Source organism: Nesoenas mayeri, assembly GCF_963082525.1.
Source record: "Nesoenas mayeri genome assembly, chromosome: 1".
In the NCBI taxonomy this organism is placed as follows: domain Eukaryota; kingdom Metazoa; phylum Chordata; class Aves; order Columbiformes; family Columbidae; genus Nesoenas; species Nesoenas mayeri.
The window spans coordinates 23,171,786-23,194,366 of NC_137541.1; positions in this window are offsets into that span (position 1 = coordinate 23,171,786).

Below are 22,581 nucleotides of genomic sequence, written 5' to 3' on the forward strand. Positions count from 1 at the left end.
ATACAGACAGAAAGCATGAGCTGCATGTAGCTGCTCAGCAAAATGGTAAAGGGGCTTATTTTGAGGAAAGATTATGGATATTGCTGCCATGTGCATAGAGACAATTGCTTGCAACCTTATTGAAAAGCTTCTGTACTTAACACATAAATTTTAATACGTGTCTTCTGGTTAGTTCTAGGATTCTTCACACAAGGACAACATTCTTTATATAGATTTTTGTTTTTTAATCACCTTATCCTTCTCTGGCATTACCAAGACAGCAAGTTCAAAGTTCGGGATTCTGCTTGTGTACCTAAGTACTTCAGTATTATAAAACATGTGAAGTCTTTGGTTGATTGAGGATGTGTTTCTGTGAAAGGATCCAGACCGTAATGTTTCTACTGTCTTGGTTCTAAATGATCCTCCCAGGCACCGACACCAATCTATAAGTCACAAAAACATATAAACTTCAGAGGAAGCCCAGGCAAATGGTGCCTAAGTAGGGATTAAATTGTTTCTCAACTGAAGTAATACCTGACCTAGAACATGGGCACAGGAATTGCCAGGCTCTGTCTTCCTCATACATGACACAATCTTTCCTTTCTCATTGCATCAAGTACTTATTACTTGTGGACTTCCTGTCCTCTTAAAAAAGGTGTGTTTTGCTTGTCTGTGTCAGTTGAACTTTTATACTTACCACATGTGATGCATATTCGTAGTACATAAACATAGAAAACAGACAGGAAATACTCTAAATAAGCATAGTGCATCTATAAATAGTTAGTGAGTAGTAAATAACCATACAATAGAAATTTGGTCAGTTCCGCCTTTAGGTATGAAACAAGTGCCAATGAAAACATTATCTGACACAATGATGTACAATATTTATGACACATATTGTATAAATATTTATTTTAGAAATGCTATAAAGGTTCTTTTCTAATATGAAGCTTAATTATTTTATCTCACAGCTACTAGGTTTTTAATTTTGCACCCAAGCACATAAAAATGCGTAAAAAATGACCAAAGGAAATATTATATCTTGAAATGGTAAAAGAGAAAGCATATCATATTGCTCCAAAATGTGTATTTCTGCACACTTCTGTGATCCTGATATTTTGTTTGGATCACACTTTTTTTTGAACTAGACATGAGTAGGAAGGCAGTGCTTGAACCTATAAGGAGTGAGGAAATAGTCACAATGAACATCCCTTTAAATTTCCTGATTCTACATAAATGATGCCTGATGCCTGTTCTGGACTGAGTGACAATTTTATCTAATTAAGCTGAACTACAGTTGTATCAAGAAGGGCTGTTCTCTCAAATATGTTAGGGAAACAGACTTTCATGCTGAAAGCAGCAGTTTTTTTCTTATTTGTAAGTAAACAAGTACAGCACTTCAGTATTTTACCAAAGCTGAAGGATACAGGTGGCCACCTTTTGTTTTGATATGAAAGATACAAAAAGCAGAAGCGGAAGTTCAGATATAATAACAGCATATATAAGAAGAATGTGTGAATATGTGTGTGTGTACATATGCATCTATTTCTGATGCTATCTATTGATATGTATATACACACCCACACGTAGTGCCTGTATTTAGTCACATACACAAACAAATATCATTTGAGAAATAAAAAGCACTGATTCTAATCCTAATTTTCTTAACAAGAAACATTAAAGGAAGCTATGTAAGGAATTTTTAACATGTGACAGTGATGTCTTGCTTACTAAAATTTGTAGTGATACCTTAGTATCTTTCCATTTTATTACCTACACATCTCTGTCCATATCTACTATGCTGCAAAACTGTAGACAGAAGGAAAACACACTTTTTAGTAACTGCTATCTCAACTAATCTGCGATTAATATACTTTCATGTTCAGACATTCTTAAACAAGGAGCTGACATACTCATTCCCCAATAATTCATGAGTCAAGACTCCTGGGCATGAAGTTAATATTTTGCACCAAGGCTTAACATGTGCAGAGTGTGAGATTTTTAAGACTCTACAGTTACGGTAGGTGCTGTCAGCAGATATTTCTTGTCTGCTGGAAAACAAAAAAGGAGTATTACAGTGTAACATAAGTTGGGTATAAAAATCAATTTTATTTCAACCTGTAGCATATAGTGCTTTTATCAAAGAGATCTTTGAGTCTCATAGTGAATTAGTGACATCTCATATATGTAATGACTTGACATATTGAAAACCACAGTATTTTCATAGATGCAGATAGATTTTTTTTTTTTTTTCCCCTGTGTTTACTCTCAGTGGAAATGCAGGAGTACAGATTCTAGATTTCCTTGGACATCTTAACTGGACCCCTTACAGCTGCCACTGCAGAAGGAAGTATCCATACTCAGTTATAATCTTCAATATAACAAACTGCAATGTGATAGCCATCTCTCTCTCCTTAGCTTTGAATCACTGATGTTTGAATTACAACACACCTGCCAAGGTCAACCAGTGTTGGCTCAGCCTCTGACTATGCAGCCTGACTTTGGGATATGCATCCTTTGACAGAAAATGAAAAGTGATGCTAAGATAGCTCTGAGCCACTAGCGATTCTTTCTCACTGTGGGAGGGACACACCTGTTTCTTTAAAGAAAAAATATAAGAGTACAGTCAGCTGCCTGTAGGAAGTAATTTTAAGTGCTCTTTGAGCTATTTCAGTAGCACAAAGAACACCTGTTCTGGTGCATGTAGGGCCATACTAAACATGAATTTTGAGTATCACAATTGTGTTTGAGAGACTGGACCGGGCTGAGTTGCCAATTTTGCTGTGCTTACTTAGGCTTGTGTTAAGAATCTTTTACATTTCTCTGCAACTACGAAAGAAGGAAATATACAGGCATCAGAACTTTACTCTTACAGCTGCCTCATGTTTTCTTTACTGTCAATTGCTGGTTGCACAAAAGATTTCTAAGGATATTGTGAAAATAAATGTGCTTGGTATTGAGATATATCTAAGTGCACACAAATTTGATAAAGGGCTTCAGTGATTATAAACTCCAAACAAAACACTGGATGTTGCAACCCTACCCACTGTGTTTTAGAGCTGCAATGATATCTTACATCTACGTTACACTAAAAATTTTGTACTGAAACTGAGAATTTTTCTAGCAGCTACATTTCTAGAAGACTAATCAAGGCTAATGGTTTCCTTCTAAGGGATAATTAGAAGAAATTATGTGAGTGCATTCTTCCCACTCTTGTATTAAGTACCAGGTCGATGCAACTTTTCTCAGCGACTCAGAGACTTGGATTCCGAGTCCTTCTCACCCTCATGGTCAATACGTCCTTCCTGGGTGTGAGGAAGAGAGCATCCTAACATCGTACAAGAGTACACCATGCTGCATAGCCTTCTTGTTAAATTGCTGTGCTTTTTAGAAAGGAATGTATGATTCATGGACCAAAAGGAAAGAGCATCAGCAAGAGCATAATTCCCTAGCTTGGGTTTTCAGTGGCAAAGTGGAGTCCTACTTCTTGTCTCTGCTACCACAGTTACTTCTGATGTTTATCTGGTGGTCACTTACTGTAAAATTCAGGAAGAACAGCTACAGTGCATTTCATCAGTGGCCTAATTTTATCAATATTCATTTGGAAGGACTGCTAAACTAAAACAATTTGACAGACACTGCAGTATATAGCCATTTAATGAAAGTTTGGGAGCAGATCAACAAATAGGATGGAGATACACTTGTAAATGGAAAATAATCTGGTTTTCATTTAAAATATGGTATGAATTCACATTCAAAATAGCATTTATGAATCATTAAGTGCATGAGTATTCAACTTTCAGTTTGTGGCTTTTTAATTTTTTTTAACCATTGTGTTACACTCATTAATAGTGATTCCATTCATTTACTTTTGTCAGATTATTTGTTTTTTAACAGTTATGATGTCCCGAAAATGAATTAGTCTTATGATGAAGACTTGCCCGCATGGATTAGCTGTAGCTATGACACAGGGCCACACTTTTCTGATGTGATCTGCTTCTGGTATGCAACTCTTTCAACATCCATCAATTTCTAATAAAGAGACTTGTCTATGGGCCTAATAAACACACAAAACATTATGGAAACACAAAACAGCTAATTAACTTCATGAATTTAAAGTGCTGTCTTTGCACATGAAAGCTAATTAGTGATTACATGGATTTCTGAATCAAACTTCATTCCTTTGTCTTTTAATGTTGCTGCTGGCTTAAATTCAAGAGATTTATAGCATTTTTCCTGTACTTTTCCAAAGAGGATGTTGGAGTTTATAGTTAATAAAAAGCTATATTGTCTATACATTCTGAATCTGCTTAAGTTTCATTGTCACCTATTTGTTTCACACAGTTGCAAACAATTTATTAATGTTTTATCTCAGAGTTACACACTCAGCTTTATTAGTGAGGCTGAACTCAAGCATGACTCAAGCAATAGTGCCCCAAATTTTAAACCTAGATTGTTCCTCATCTTGGGATAGCCATGTGGACAAATAGATTAGCAGTCTTCTGTTCCTGTATGTGGCTGACTTACAACTAAGCACAGCAGCACCTGAAGCTGAACTGAACATAGTTACATCACTCAGGAGGGTGGGAAGTTTGAGCTCCATACCTTGAGTAAGTAAGAAGGAAATTGTGATGCAAACTTCCCATGTCCTACTGACAAGCAATAATCATGGCTATATACCCAAAGTTAGCAACAGATTGAAAGTATTAATAATACATTGATCTATTGCAGAATATTACAAAAACTTTGGGAATAACTGTGCTTCAAGAATTTTCAAAAATTACCTCTTTCCTTCTCATGGATTGCCTTGTTGCTATATCACACTCTAACTGGTGCAACACTTCTCGTCACAATTAAAGCAGTTGTGGGTTGACCCCTGACCCAGAGATTGCTATGGAAGTGTGGAAAGTATATTACAATGGAAAAGGATACAGAGTCTAGCTGGGGCCCTTAAATAAAACTAAGGCTTTTGTGAAGGCTGGTAAGACAGTTGGATTAGGATCCTGGCACAGCATGGGTGCAGACTGCATCTCTGCCACAAGCTCATGGGGCAGAAACATTCGGCAAGGCAGAGAGATGGGAAAGCCATTGCAGGTAGGAGCTACAGAAAGGAAGACTGCTACTCTCTGAGATGACAAAGTTGCTCATTATGGGTGGAGATCTGCAGTAGTATTATTTCCAACTCTATGTGTCTTTGTTGCCTCAACAGCTGTTGGGAAAACAATACAACATGGGAAGTAACAGTAGAGAAGGTAAATTCAGCCTCTGAATGAGCTCAATTACAAAGAGGAGTAACAGTGAGACAGAAGGGTCTTTTATATAGACATCTCAAGAGCCATGAAAGCATGGATCAGCAATATAAAACAGAGCAAAGATCAGTGGTCTTATTCCTTACAAAAGTTTCATAATAATCTTTTTGTCTTTATATTTTCTTCAGTAAGGTAATGACATACAGACAAGTTCAGTGTCTTCTTTTTCAGAATGCAATTGGTTCATGAAAAAGATGCAAGTGTTTCAGCCAGTGGAAATTAAAGCAAATTAAGGACCAAGTATAATGTGTAACTATTGCAGAAGAAAAACCTGCCACAATGGCTAGTCTTAATAGAAGTTAATATAAAGTACAGAAGACAATTATCCTGCTCTACTTCAGCCCTGAAGTGAAACAATGCATTGAATCAGCAACCAGCACGTCTGTATAGGGGGAAAAAATAGGTAAGAGTTTTAGAATATAAAAACTTTGAAGTAGAAAGTATAAGAAAACCAAGAAAATTCTGCCAAAATGATAAGTGACAGAAGATATGATATCTCTTCCTGGAAATACGTACAGGGACATCTCAAGAAAGACTCATTAATCAGGGAACTGAAAAGGAGTAATGGGCTTGAACTGTTGAAAGGCAATCTCAGATTGGATATTAGATACATATGTCAAAGTACAAGCTCTGTTAAAGGAAAAGTCTTCTGGCATACTTAACATTACTTCACAAAACTCTCATTTTTTTTATCTTACTAAAAATATGTTAGTGGTTTTCTTTTTTATTGTCTCCTTATTTTTTTCTCTTCTTCATCTGATTAATTTGTTATTACATATTTTACTAACTGTGGGCTCTACTTTTTGCTTCTTTTTTAATTATTTGTTTTTGCTATAACCTGAGGTTCCAAAGCCTTCTGATTACCCAAACCACCACCAGTCTTCACTACCACATGAGCTATGAGGTCCAGCCACACAGATGAGGAGGTTCAACCCAGTTACTACATTAACCTGCCTTTACTGATCCAACCCTTGATCTGGTCCCACTTCCTTCCCTCTTGGTGACAGGTTTCCATTTTCAGATTGAACAGATAATTTGATGCTCTTCACCCATAAATTATTTTATTTCTCTAAACTGTCTTTTAGTAAGTATACTGGGCGCTTAATACGTGACTCTAGTAAAAGGGAACAGTAGAGATCCATCACTCCAGTAGAAGATCCCAAAAATCATATAGGCAGATTTCTTCCAGAAGATCATCTTCTGAATTTTCTTCCAGGGATCTGCAAAAGCAGTCCCACAGAGGGTGATAATAACTCTAAATGGTATATAAAAAGCTGGTATAGAGACTTCACTGTAAGTCAGCCCTTCTGGTGAATCCTTATAGTGGCAGAGGTATTCCTATATGCTTCTCATTTATTATTAGTACAAGGGTTCATTTAGGTACAGACCTTGCCTAAAATGGTACTTTATATCCTTGCCTCCCACATTGTGACACACTAAAAAGCAGAGCAGAGTCAGAACTAGAAAGTTGAAAGCTGAGGGCTAAATGTCAAAATCCGTCATGAAGTTCTGGTTTCACACTTATTCAAGAATGTTCCACATTTTTCTGATTACAGAACTTTTAACTGTAAAGACATAAACCTGTGGGCTTCAATGGGTGGTTTACTAGGGTCTGTTGCACTAGAGCACAAAACCCTGAGAATAACCTAAAGATAAGAATATTACTGGGATGATGGGGAAAATGAGTTTACCAGATTGGATAGCACAGAGGACAAACAGTACCTATCCCCTAACTCTGAAATTAATAAGGAAGGTAGAAGAAACCTGAACAAACTGAAGAAACCTGTTATATGCTGGGGCTGCTGACATGAGTGGAAAAAAATTATTGCAACCTTGCACCCAGAAGAAATTATATGAGAATACTGATTTTTGTAGCTACAAAACACTAAATGTCAAATGAACATGGGTGAATTCTGAATTGCTTCTCAAAAAGTTTGTTCAATAGACAATAAATTACACCAAAACCTTCACAAAAGGAAAAAAAAAAAAACTCAAACAAAAAAACCCAACAACCTCTCCTATGAAAAACTATTAATTCTCTCCTAAATAAATGCCGTATTTCATTATTAATCTGTAAGTTTTTTAAAGTCTGAATATGCTTCACTCCTAAATAAATCAGGAATATCTAGTGTTGGAAATGAAAATATAGAGCTTCATTATTGACATATGTGTTACAGATAGTTTTAAAATAATTTGATATATGGGCTGAATGACCTACATATGATTCAACGTTAGGCAGTTGAAAGAAGGTAATATCAGATGTAACAGATTTCAAGATCCCTTTTTAATTCTGAGGTGAAAACAGGGCAGCTTCAGAATAGACACATTGACAACAGACACAGACAAATCTGATGTACTCCTTGCTTTTGTCTCTGTCTTCACCAACAAGGTCTCCCAGGCTTCTGTTCAGTGCCACCACAATGACTTGATGTTGGAGCATTTGTCCCATTGAGGAGAGGCTGAGGGGGCTGGGCTTGTTCAGCTTGGAGAAGACAGCTTCAGGGAGACTGATCATTGGTGCCCTATCACACACTGGAACATATATTACTTTAATATCTGTGTTGAATATTTAATTTTACTTTCGTGTCCTTTAATTTAATAATTGAAGGATTTAATAATCTGAATGTCTACACTGTAAAACACACTGTTAAGGAAAAGAGAGGGAAGAAAGTTGTAAGACTAGCGACAGCAAATTATACTCATTCTATCAGAAAAAAAACAGGTCTTTGTCATATGTGAATTTATTGGATTAGGATGTGAATCTGTTAAGTAATAATGCTGTTTTGACAGCGAGTGATAAGGAGATTTTGATAAAATATTTATGAGGTTGTGTTTCTTTGACACCAATGATTGTGACTGAATATTTTTAAGGTCATCATGGCACTGAAAAATATTTGACAAGAGATTTATGAAGGCATTGTCATCCTAAAGATGGATGTAGATATGGAAGTGATGTAAATTAGATGAATTCATGAAAGACAAATATATCAAGGGCTATTAAGCACGAAGATATCATTTCTGACTCAAGAAGTCAGACAGCTTAAAGCTGGGAGGTTATACCAGAGAAGTATCACTATCTGCTTGTGCTTTTCTTAAACTGTTTTTATAAGCACCATAGATTAATTACTGATGAAGAGAGGATATTATGTCAACTGGAACTTTGGTCTGACCTAATATGTACAGTCCAATGTATAAAATACAAAGGTACCCTATTCTGAGACAAAACTAGATGAAGATACGGATTAGGTGATGAAGATTACAACAGGGTATGTAAAAGCAATTCCTGTTTAGAGCCTTACAGAAAATGTTCCTTTTAAAATCTGTTAAGTGTTTTATTTGGCCAAGACAAAAAAAAAAAAAAAAAAAGAGCTCTGACACTCCTAGTAAGTTGATAACGAGATTTTGCTTGCTTTTTAAATTTTTTTATTTTTTTATTTAAGATACAGAAATACCTGGGGTTTTTTTCTTTTTGTGTGACTTCCTGTAGCAACTAGAATGAGACTGACCAGAATCACAGCCTGAACTATGGAAAATATTATATTGGAAAACATCAAAGTAAAATGCTTTATTTCAATAAATACTTTAATGGAGCCTTCTCACCTCTTTTAAATAACATGATGTAAATTATTCCATTAAATATTTGAATCTAAGGAGCTAATTTTAGTTTCTAAAAGAAAAGAAAGCATTCCAGATTTTAGGACTGATTTTATTTTGATGTTTTGTCTTTTTTTAAGGGCTGTAAACTTTTTTTTTTTTTTTTTAATAATTCTGCTGCTTTGGAGAATCTTTCGCCACCAGTAGATTTAAGGAAAGAAATTACAAACTAGTGATGATACTTATTGCAATGAAGTGGAAAGTGCTTGCCTCAAAGAAAGATAATAGTGTGCAAAAATAAGCATGAACTTTTAACTGTGGTAAGAAGGCAAGGATGAGGTATGTGAGATTAATGAATGTGTCCAGAAAACAATGGGAAAGAGTGGCTTTTAAAAGCTTCAGTTTTAATGTGTACTACTGTGCCCTGATGAAGTTACGATTAACATCTTTACCCTGCTGAAATTAATAACAAATGTCTTACTAATTCAAATGGAGATTAGATTTCACCCTAATTTTGATGTGCTGATGTCTGTGCCAGGGGTGTCAAACTCAGTTTCATTGAAGGTGACTGACTCCTGGTCTATGCTGTTGATACAGACAACTCCCACCTCGGCAATATGTGAGCTTGACCCAGCAATGGAAGTTGATTGCAGAGTAATGAGAGTAATGTGTTCATATAAAGCATCCTGGGACTGAAAGCAGCCTAACAGTATTAGGACATCATTGTATTTGAGCATTGAAACCATGCTAGGAAGGCTATGACAAATCACACAGACTTTTCTCTCAGCCTGAAGTTAAAATAATAAAAAAAAAAGGTTCTATGCATTGCACTCCAATGCTCAGTTTAATCATGCCTTACATGTGAACTCTTAACTGCTATATTCATCTTTGAAAACTCCTCAAATCTCTTTTAACTGCAGTGAAAACTCAAAACAAATTAATAATAATTAAAAAAAAAAAGGTGCTGGTCATGTTTATATGCTTTGGCAAATACCTCACTCAGAAAAGAACCTAAATGAATCACAGAATCACAACATATTTGAGTCTTGAAAGGACCTCTGGACATTATCTGGTCCAATCCCTCCGCAAGTGCAGAACTTTGTTCCGTTTCTTGAGGTTCCTGTCAGTTCACTTCTCCAGCCTGTCAGGGTCCATCCAAATAGCAACACAACCATGTGGTCCATCAACCACTTATTCCAGTTTTGTATCATTTGCAAAGCCTCTGTAGGGATACTTTGTCCCACCATGAAGTAGAGAGTTCATTAATGAAGATGTCAAACATGACTGGACCCTGTATAGACTCTGAAGGTACACCATTAGTGACTAGCTTTCAGGTGGGCTCTGTGCTCCTGATCATAACACTTTCACACTGGTAGTTCAGCCAATTTTCAGTCCACCTCAATGTACACTACTCTAGCCTGTACTTTATCAGTTTGTCCATGAGGATGTTGTGGATAACAGTACGAAAAGCCTGGCTGAGGTCAAGATAGATAAACAATACCTACTTCTCTTCCCTCTTCTGCTGAAAGAGTAATTTTGTTGTAGAAAGCTACCAGGTTGGTCAAGCATGATTTCCCCTTTGTAAATCTATGCTAACTACCTCAAATCACCTTTTTCTACTTACTATATACTAGTTAAAAGTGGCTTCCAGGTGAATTTGCTCTATTGCTTTCCAAAGGACTGAGATGAAATTTATTGGCCTAAACTTCTTCTGGTCCTCCTCTTATTTCATGAAGACAGGACTGAAAAAAGGAGTTTCGGATGACGATTTGGGGATGAGAATGAACCATTAGCCCCAAATATAAAGCAGATTTCAAGTTAAATAGCATGTGGCTAAACCTGAAACTTCTGCTTCTCTTTTTCAGTAGTAAAGTATTATTAATTTCATCTGAATAATCTAATAGTCAACATGAAAGACACCTAATTATATAACCAACAATTTCAAATCTCTTATGCTGTCTAAATAACCCAACAAAAGTTAAGTATATGCATTATATAAGCAAATGCATTATATAAGCAAATATTCTTATTTGTTTTTAAAGATCATAAGAGTAATTTAATTTAGTATTGGCAAGAATAGCTTAATCTCATGATGTTACTGAGTTATTTTTTTAATCCATGAAATTCACTCCTAATAGATGCCTCACAGATAAAGAAGATGTAAATGTCATGGAGGACTGTTGTCCTATGATAACAATTATTATTTCCAAGTAATTATTTGATAATGAAAACAAAGGCAAACATTGTAAAATAATATATATAAATGGAACAAAAATACTGACTCATTTGTGCCCCTGTGAGAGCAAACAACAACCAGGAAAGGATGACAAGACAATCCAAGAGTGAAAACACAACCCTCCAAAAGATTAATCTCATCTAGCTTTAGGCATCTAAAAGTTAGGTGTGTAGTCTCGCAAACTGTCTAGGCTTTAGATACAGGCAAAAAAGATTTCTTTTTGTTACAAATATATCTATTTTAGAGTGGCATCAATAACCTTATAACTAAAGTTAGAAGATATGAATCTCAACCTTCTTATGCAACATTAGGGATTTTTTTGTAATTTTTTGTATTAGATTTAGAGCTATACAGTCAGGATAATGTACATTTTGTCTTAAAAGATCAGGGGGAAATATATTAAACTGTATGAAATGTTAATAGAAATATACTTCCAAGTGGAATTAAGACCTGCTGTTAGCAGAGTCCTGGATAAGTCATTCGGTCTGTGCCAGCAGATCCACATACTGGAACAAACATAATATCAGAGGAAGTGATGGTACCAGCTGTGCTTTCAATACTTTTGTAGTTACACACATGCAAAATGAGTGAAGTCTACTAAAGCAAATAATGAACACCTACATTCATAACAGTCTGTCAAGTGCTCAGACTGCCTAAGGAAATATGAAGTTGATGGATGATGTAGATTTTTGATGACAGATGAATTGTCTACATTTCTGTTCTACATTATGACTCCTAAGTAAATGAGTATTGTCATTGACTTGTCTCATCATCCTGTTAGTGAGATGGAACTGGCCATAGCAGGAATTAACTTGTCGAAATTTTTAAGTTACACCGGAAGCAGGTTGTGCTCTGAGATATATAACTCCCTCTGAGTTTTGTGCTAGTTGATTTTGTGCTTTTGAGAAAAGAACTTTGCCAGGAAGATTTTTTTTATGAATTGTCTGTGAACATATAAGTCAATTTACCTGTGTCTTTTGTATATCTTTTCAGTTCAGTGTGTGACATAATAAGACAGCATATGATTCAGAAGATTGTTAGAAAGCTAAAACAGGTCTGAGATAGTGTAAATATGGTGCATACTAGTGCTTTCTTTGTATCTTCTTTTGGTCTCAGTGCTCAGTGCTCTTTCAGATTTAATTTTAGTTAGCAAGACATTAGCACCAGAAACCCGAAGGAGTTAACTGGCACCTTCTAGAGTGACCTTCTCAATAGTGTATTTCTATATACATAATATATACCCTCTTTTGGAAGAAGCATTATTTAAAGAGTAATGGTGCCAAAAGAAAGCAAAGAGAACCTTTTTGTCAAGATGTACATTATAAGCCCAGTTAAAATGAAATTAGTATCCTTGCTTTCTGATTTTCAGAGGTTTTTAGCTAGGACATATGAAAACTAATTTTCTTTGGAACAAGCAAAGATAACCCTCAATGAAGAGAAGTCTATTTCAATTCCAAGGTTTGAGTTCTATCTATAGATATCTAGGTTATCAAGGTTATTCAAGATTTCAACAGGAAAGATTTATCTCCCCTCCTCTGCACAGGCAATTCTTTAAGTAAGTAGCAACTGTAATGAACTTGATGAAGAGGCATTTCATACCCCCATTACGCCCTCATTTTCTATGACTTTCCAGTCTCTTCATAGAGGAACATAATGTTATTATAATGCAAACACTAGTACCAGAATCTACTGAAAACTACTTTTCACTTTTAGACTTTCATTAAATAAGTCATTAACATTTTGGATAAAATGTTAATGTCATCGCCACTAAAATGGTTTTGTCCTATATAAATCTGAATTTATTCTGCGTGGATGTGAATTTTCCCAATGGCCAATGTCCGATTACTGATTTTAGAATACAATTTTGTTAGGTAGAGAAAGTTTTCTACAGGTACTGGAACTAGTAAAGCCAAAATTATTTATTAAAGTATGTCTTTTCCATCTCATTGGATCCCAATATCCACCTGCTCCTTCCTCTAAGATTTTTTCTAAACCTGACTTATTCTTACATGGTATTTCAACACTTTTCTTCAACTCAGACTTAATTTCTCGTCCTCCCGTATTCCTGAGTCCTATAATTTCATTCAGTTCCATGTCTGTGTTTCAGCAAAGAAGTAAAGAAATGTGGTACAGCTCCTGTGGAGACTTATGTGAGCTAACTGGTCAGCTAGTATTCTGGCAAAGATCACCATCCAATAAGGAATAACAGCTGAGTTTGTTGGACTGTTTCTCATGGAAATATTAATATAATCTTTTCTTTCTAGCTAGCTGCTCCCTTTTATGAAATCTGTGGGAATGGTTATCTCTGAAACTTATACACTGGTTAGATTTATGGGAAATTGAAAATAGGTCATGACAGACAAGTATATACTAGTAACACATTCAGACTAAATTAGTTTAAATATTACACATAAACTAGTAACACATGGGTAATAAGGAAAAAAACCCAGCAAATTAACAAACAAACAAAAAAAACCCCAAACCAAAACAAAAAAAAACGAAATCCAAACCAAACAAAAACACTCTCACGGTTTAACCCCAGCTAGCAAACAAAACCACTATAGATGCTTGCTCACTCTCCTCCCCTCCTCCTCCGAAGTAGAGTATTGAAAAAGAAGGGAGAAATTCATGGGTTGAGATAAAACAGTTTCATAAGACAAAATAATAATAATAATATATAATAAAGTAAATTATACTCAGTATGATCTCTCATGAAACTCCTGTGTCACCGAACAGCGAGTCCCAGAGAGGAGAGCACCTTGGTCCCAAACAGCTGATCCCAGTGAGAGAGCAAACAAAAGGCAGAAAGGCCCAAGGGCCAAGAGCAAAACAGCAGAACAGTGAAAGACTGAACTAATACTGAACTCATAAGCAAATGAAACTTCCAAACAGAACAGAACAAAATGAAACTAAACTGAACTGACTAGCTAAGAAAAGCAGCTCTAATTATATATGGAGCATGATGCTGAATGTCAGGGAATATTTCACTGATCAACCTGGATGTCAGTCAAGGTCTTTCCCTTTTTAACTCGCACCTGCAGATAGAAAGCCTACAACAATTTTGGACTCCCTGACAACAGTTGAAATACCAGTAAGTTCATGCATTCTCTTCGGACCAAAATCCAAACACTACCAAGTTAAACAGAGAAAATGAATTAGCCCTTACAAAGGAAAACACAGGAAGCCTAGCATGTTATCACAATATTCTCATATTTAATCCAAAACAAAGGACCGTGTTAGCTACAAAGAAGAGAAGTTTCTATCTGCATGAAGAAAATTAACTCTATTTCAGTCAAACCAACACATTGACCAATACAAAACCCCTACAAAACAACAACAAAAAAGTCTTGCAGAATTCCCTGCTAAGAAGACAATTAGAAGTCAACTTATCAAGACATAAATGAGATTTTGAAAATTGCAATGTATTTATAATTTCTATGGTTGTTTCAACAGAATGAAATAATGAAAAAGATGAAAGATTGCTTGGGAGCAATCCAAAAACTGAATGAAATATTTCTCAAAAAATAGGAAAAACTCCTTGGAATATTCCAATGGGGTAAGACCTTGTAGGGAAGAGGTGCCCAAGAAATCTGCTTAATATTTAAGGATGACCTCCTCCAAGCAGAATTTTTATCAAGTAGTTCAGCAAAACTTACCTGAAAAAGAGACTAAAAATCTGTAAACCAGAATAGTAAATGTCTGTGGGCTTTGAATCACCTGCCTAGTCAAAGATAATGAATTTTCCTTTCTATCAGTGATTGTGTTTAAGCATAATTTGTAGTCAAAGTGCTAACCCAACCCCCCCTTCTCGACATGGAGCCTCGAAATTGATAACAACTGCCACCTCCTCCATTTCATGTGCCTGAGCAAGAAAAAGCTCCTCTGGGAACCTTCTAACTTTATTTTTCATTCTTAGTTTCCACCATTTCTAAGACACTAATTTGTACTCCTCTCTTTCACTCTATTATTTTCTGTGAATATCTTGTCCAAACACAGTACGCAAAACTTAAGCTTTTTGGCTGGCTGTTGCTCTGTGAGCCACACTGGCATTTCTCCTCTTGCTTTTTTCTCTTGTTCATGTCCAGTCCTTTTTTCCCCACTTCTCTTCCTCCAGCATCCTTTTTCTTCTTTAAGCCATGTTTGTTGTGGGTTTTTTTGTGGTTTGTTTTTGGAGGTTTGTTTGTTTGCTTTCTCCCCCCTTCCCTTTGGTTTTATTCCTCTATTTTTCCCTGTGTTTTGATTCTCTTTATTATTTTATGCTCTTCAATGATTTGAAGCTGTAGTTGGGTTTTCCCCTCATCAGTCTTCCTGGAATCCTCCTGTTCACCAATTTACTTCCTTGCTTCCTTCTACCCTTATCAGACAGAAGAATTAACATAAGAGACAGCCGTATCATATCTATCCTCTTCTTGTCTCTTATTTTTGACATCTTTTTTCCAGAAGACATGTTGTGCTATGTCAGTGCATTCTTGCCTTTGTTAAGAATATGCCTTCTCAAGAAATAGCAAGTCTGACAGCCTGCTCTAAAATAATCAATCAGATGTAACCTCCTCCAGATATATATTTATTATTCAAATAGAAATAGTGCTTAAAGGCCCAGATGTCCTGTTGCAACTGGGCTGGGTTGAGGGCAAAGGTTAACTTGAATATTCTGTGCAGTAACACAAAATGACGACAATCACCCAAGAGGTTCAATTAAATAATGAATTTACTAAAAACACTCAGTGGAATTCCTGTGAATAGTGACTTGGCAAAATTTTGGAACTATATAATAAAACTTAGCAACACTTTGACAGCAGAACTGGCAACAAAATTACTCTTATGTGCCCAGAACCAAGTTAGAAGGAGAGAGAGAAGGGGAAAATAAAAGTGGTAGATTAAGATATCAGAAGAAAAGTAAGATATCACTGCTCCATAGGTTGGTCAGTCAGATATTAATAATAGTCTACTGCCTAGAACTAGAATGTATCATGTTAGGTACTCTGTAAGAACAAAGAAAAAATACTGTTTCTTGATCCCAAAAATATTCATCTAAACATGAAGGACTGATAAGCAAAAAGTAAAAGAAAAACAGAAATAGAGAAATAAGAAAGGTCAGATTAATACATAATAGAAGAAAAGAGCAACTGTTTTGCTGAGGTAATCCAGCAAATTGGCTTTCTGGATGTATAATCTCATAACACAAAATAATTAGAGGTAAAAATCATTTTCTTGATGATGAATAATAATTTTCATTTTTTTTTCTTATTTCTTCCCTTTATTTGTAACTTAGCAAAAAAGGGCTTCTCTTCTTCAAAACAATAAGATATATTTTAAAATAATAATTTTCCTAGACTAACTGGTTTGGTTTTTGGTTTTGTTTTTTTTTTTATTTATTTTCTGACAGGATGATCTGGTTATCCCTTCTCCTTCCATCCCCTCCTTGGTTATGTCACATCTACATTTACCCTAGCAGCTTTGCTGTGTTATGTTGTTTGTGTGGCAGACAGGCACATACACCAGCTGTTACTTATATTGCCTCAGAAGGTAGCAAAAGTCCTTCAAACAAATATTGCACCTGAGATAGTCAAAACTCCTCAGGGATCCACTACCATATGTTTTGAAGGTGCATGCTTGACTCTTAAGGGTTTTGTTATCAAGTTTTCATGATTTATCAGAAACTGATTTGTGCTATTCTCTTCCTTTTTGTGATTATATTTGTGTTGTGTTGATCTGTCTCACACAGACACTATTTAGTAGTCTTCCTTTAATACAAAAATAAAATAACATTTACTTTCACCCTCCGGTTACTCATCAGCAGACATACTGTAAAGTGCAGCTGTCTTATAAATAAGTAACTAAATAAATAGATCCAAGTAACACTTAAACAAGAAAATTAGTCTAATTATATTCTTCCATACAGTACTTCCACCTAATCAAAATTATAGTGTTATACTGTAGAATACTAGGGCTGTCATACAGACCTTTATTTAAAAGTCTCATCTTTAAATGTTAAAACAAGGCCATACAGAATATAGACTGTAGATATCTCTTTTCTACGTAAATTAAAGATTATTTGACCTAACCTCATATCTGCCTAGGCCTGAATTTAGAGAGGGTTCAGAATTGAAATTGAGATACGGAATATAGAAAAAGACCTCCATCTTTAAGAGGCTGTTTTCAGATCTTAATATTTCCATCTTAAATTCAATAATTTGGGGCAACCAGAGCTATAGTTCACATAGGTACTACAGACAGGTTTACAATAGGAATAGTGCTCCTGAAATACCTTGTTTTTCAGATAATAAGCATAAGGTCCTCAAGGGGCTGTATGACAACCCATACCCCAAACAGATCCTGGTCTACATTAACTGTTCTCTGTACATATTGTACCAACCTAAAGCATCCAAAGGAGGCAAGTCTCTGACGAAAACAGTGAACAAACTAAACTAAAACATCCCAGAAGCCTCATGCCCTACTGTTATAACCTAACAGCCCTGTCCTTTGCATTTCCCTCCTCCATCCACCAAGTGTAAGTTACCCAACCTCATCCTCCTTTGTTTTCAGGCAGGGCTGAATTCCCTCTATGTCAGGAAAACTGCCTACACATATAGACCTAACTGCAGGTATATATTCAGTAGGAAAGGTAGCGACAGGGGAAAAAGAAAGGAAGAAAACAAGTTTTACTCTTTTGCTTCCAGCTATGGCATCATATTCATCTATGTGCATTCCCAGTATAGCACTGTACTTCGTCTTCTCATCTCCTTCAAGCTCAGAGAGAGGTTGTAACATTACAGTTTTCAAAGAGGATGCAGCTCTCTGCTGTTACAAGTCCACAGCAGGGCCTTGTCCCCTTTTCAAGGGCAATACAAAACAGGAAAAAGCCCTTTCATTCGCAGCAAGGCAAGCATTTGCGAGGTTTAAGTCCTCATATGAGAAATGTGAGAAAATAGCATACTGGGGAAAATACCATTAGGTTACAATGTTGTGTTCTGGATTGACTGGAAAAAAGAACAAGAGAATTAGAGGCAGCAGTAGTACTGTACACTGCTTAACAGAATGGTATCACAAATAAATATAGAGAAAGGCACAGTAAAATGACTGTTGATGAAATTGCCGCAATTGCTTCACTGCCCCAAACTGAAACCTATTAAAGAAAAGTAAAAGGAAATAAAAACTACTGAGGAGGAAAGCCTGTCTTCTCCAGCTCAGTTCTGTTTCTGAGTGCCACCATTTTATGTAGGTTGTCATTAGGATGTTTCTAGATGCTTCCAAATTGAAATGAGCACGCACATGGTACAAACAGAAATTGAAACAATCATGTATGTAATACAACCAGGAGGAGTTTGTGAGATTCAGAGGACATTTCTGGAAAGATGGATAGACAGTATGCCTCCACATTTTTTTTCAGACTTTATTACTAGAAAAGAACTATTGGAAGGTCAAATACAAACCGAGACAGATTATTATTACCAAAATAAATCATTGTAGTTCACAGGTTTCTGGCTGGAAAAGCATGGTGACACTTCACACCAGCGAAGAACTCTCTTCAAAGACACTCTAACAAGCCAGGTGACTGCAAAATATATACCTGAACAAAGTGAAGTGATTAGAGGGCTGGAATGAAGGGACATGATTCAAAGAACTGGATCACATATCCAATAAAGAAAGGCTAAGAGAGTTAGAGGTGTTCAACCTGGATAAGATAAGGCTGCAGGGAGAGCTTTTTTCAACTTTTCAATGTATAAAGGGGGCTTATAAGAAAGGCAGAGAAAGACTTTTTACCAATGCCTGTAGTGACAGGACAACGGCCAATGGTTTATAGCAGGTTTAGATAATTTTTTAAGATGAGACTGGTGAGTCACTGGAACAGGTTGTCCAGAGCAGCTGTACATGCCCCATCATTGGAAGTGTTCAAGATTGGATGGGGTTTTGAGCAACCTGTTCTAGGACAAGATGCTCATGGCAGGGTTGGACTAGATGATCTTTAAAGATCCCTTTCAACCGAAACCATGCTATGATTCTATGACAACAGACTTAGGTGTATACAGTACCCACTTATATGTCTTCAAATTTTGTGTGCTCTAATCACTTCTTAAAACAGGATTTTACTGATATCTCATAGCTATTTTAGCTTTATCTACTTAATAGACTTATGCCTTGATGTGGTAACCTACCACTGGAATTTTTTAGTTACCTTCTCTGGCATCTTTAATGATTGAACTGATTTATTCTCTATTTACTACTTATAACTTGTTAGAAAATTTCACATTACGTTTAGGAAGCGTCATGGAGACACTCCCATAATCCTTTACAACCCAACAGAAATAACTGAGCATCAGCATTATTTCCTACAATTCAGGTAGCCAACACAATGAAAGAGTCAGTTTGAATTACAAGGATCAGATCTGTAGTGTTTGAGAAGGAATATTTATGGATGGAATGGCAGTATGCTCAGGTAAATTCCTTGTTAAACCTTTAGGTGTTTTGGAAAGCATAGTGTGTGAAGAAAGCATTTAGATGAAGAACTACATCTTTATGAATGGTTCTTTAAGTTGTTCCTTAATACACTCTTGAACTTGAGTCACTTCATTAATTTACACTAGTTGTATAGAAGATAGTGAGAAAAAATGATACATTTAACAGGACTGAAGTTGGGCAGCTGTGCTCTCTAATTTTAGGTCTCAGTCTCTACATTTCGGGGCCAGCATTTGTAATGGAGTAACCCAGGCTGGCGATGCATCACTTTCAAAGACCTCTGAGATTTCATTAAAAATCTGTTTTATTGGTATTCTGCATGGCAAAACTGCTAATTGATAAATGAGGAAAAACCACAGAAATAAAAGAAGATAAGAAAGAGCAATGAGCATGAAAACACTTCTTAAGTCTGCATTGCAGATTCTCTCTCAATCTCTGATGGATTCCTTTTTCTCAACCCACCCTAGGGCAACTGGAATTTATACTTGCTCTGTAATCTGCAGTCCTGTGCATTTTTCTGTACCTATCTGACTCAGAAATGTTGAAGCAGGTATTTGCTATTTAGCCAGAAGTAGTAATTTGAGGAATTAATACCAGAAAAAAACAGAGAACAAAGTAAGGATAAAGTGAAAAAAGGCTGCACTAGTATCTAGTTTTAATTTTTCAATACTATACAATAATTGTTTAGATATGCAAATATCCTAAGAAGCCTTAAAATAAAATAAATAAAACCATCCCAAGAAATATAGCGTAGCCTTAGGGTAAAAATAAAGGGAAGCTGCAGGTCAAATTATGCCTATAAGAAGGTGAGTTTGAAGATTTCTATTTGAAGTAAATAAAAACAGCTTCCAGAAGTGACAGAAGACTTTACAGAGGACTTTTGAGAGATACTAATGTCAAGACATATCTGCATGTGTGTGAAAAAGTTGTTCCAACAGGGATAATGTATACTAAGCCAGAAAGGCACTGTATAAAAATGTGAAATCCACTTGCAGAATAACTTGGAGACAAGAATGTAACATGGTAAAACTCTGAGTGGTCAACCATTTTTTATTGACTGTCTCTGTTCTCCAAAATCAAAGTATTGTGTCTCAGCCTACACTGTGTATATGTTTTGTTTTGGTTTCCTTTTACCTCAGTTTTATCTCCTATAAATATTAACACTTAAATCTTTCTGAGGTCTTTAATCTTAATATTGCAAAAACACAACCAGTCAATGGATAACTATTTTGCTGTGAGTACTATTCTCTCAACTAACAGGTCTATGAGTGACTTGCCAGGACAATAATTGCATTTAATTAGTAAAAGAAAAAGGATAAAATAAGAATAATAATTAAAATATCTGGCTGGATATGGGGATGTATGGATGGCCAGATGGATTTAACATTAAAATTGGTATTAAATGAAAAATATTAATTTAAAAGGATTACTTTTTTTTTTTTTTAAATTCAGTCACCACCTAATTTATTCTATTTCATGCTATGTTTGAATAGCAAAGTCTTCAGTTTTAAAATATAAATTTTCATTGCTTAAAAAAATAAGTATTAGTTCTGTGCGAAGTGATAAGTTGTCTCTGTCTGCTGTTCATGGTCATATTATATTGTTCTGAAGGGAGATAAATGAAAGTTTTGGTACAACATGCCTCGTTGTTATTAATATAGTCAATTCTACACACCTGTATTTCAACAGTATTATTTTATGTCCATTATAAAGGAAGGAAAACAGCATCACAGTATGACCTTATGAAAGTATTTCTCAAGTTTATAAAACTCATTAGTTTTTTCTGTAATAGTCACCTATGCTAAACTCCGCTGTCACAGATGCTTCCACTACCTAATCTGATAACTGGTTTTTGTCACAACATGACCTTCTTTCTGCAAAGAACAGAAGCATGCTAATTAGACCTATGAAAGGGAAAGAAATTTTCACTTTAGAAGCTCATATTTTTATCTCTGTCTGCAAACTTAATGTACCTTATGTATATGTATTCTTGTTAACCATGTTACTTACACCTCCTGATTTTCGTAAAAATTGTTGTTTTACCATAAGTAAAAAGACGTAGTTGCTAATTTTTTTTAAACACTATGCTTCATACATGTTATTTCTCTCATGATTCAGTATTGCACTTTTTGAAATTTTTGTATTTGTCTTCATACACTAAAATCTCTGAAATGTCTAATATTACTGAATTTGCAATAAACTAGCTTAAAATGACACCTTAATAGGTTGTAACTGATGTATACAAATGCCTTCTGTAGGAGTGGTAAATTCTACAGGACTAAGGTATTGATCATTAACACAATAATCCATGTCACAAGTAACTTAGTTTATCATAATCTCATTTCCTTAATGACATAAGTAAGCATTTTAATTCAGGAGATACTCCAATAAATCAGCATGAAAATGCATCTGAATGCTATCAGAAAGAACATTACTTTGTTGGATGAAAAGGTAAAATATTTTCAGCAAACACTATGAAAACAGCAGAAAACTGTATCATGATCTTGATAACATGGTTATTAAATTACCTACCCTAGCCAAGGAATTCAGGAAATATTCCTGGTTGTGTAAGCTGAAGTTTATGGGGTTTTTATTGTTTACTCTTTTACCCTTCAGAAAGCTTAAAGTTGCATAAATTGGTGTATTTCAATGACAGTAGCAAAGCTGTGTGTAAATGATTTTTTTTTTCCTGTTAAAAATTACTGCTCATATGTTCCCTTTGTATACTGACTTTGTGCATTTTGTGGAAAAAAAAAAAAAAAAAAAAGAGCTGCATGAAAACAAGCTATCTCTAAGCGTCAGGAGTACTGAAAATTAACAACTGCAGAAGGGAAAATTCTTCGTTCTGAGTCACTATGTACCATCACTGTAATATGAGGTAAGATGTTATATTGTGGTTGGATGTCAAGAAAAGAGGTCAGACTGACAACATGGAGATGTGTACACATGTAGGACTGATAAAAATGAAGATTTTTCACCAATGACGCTCTGAAAATAAACCATCAT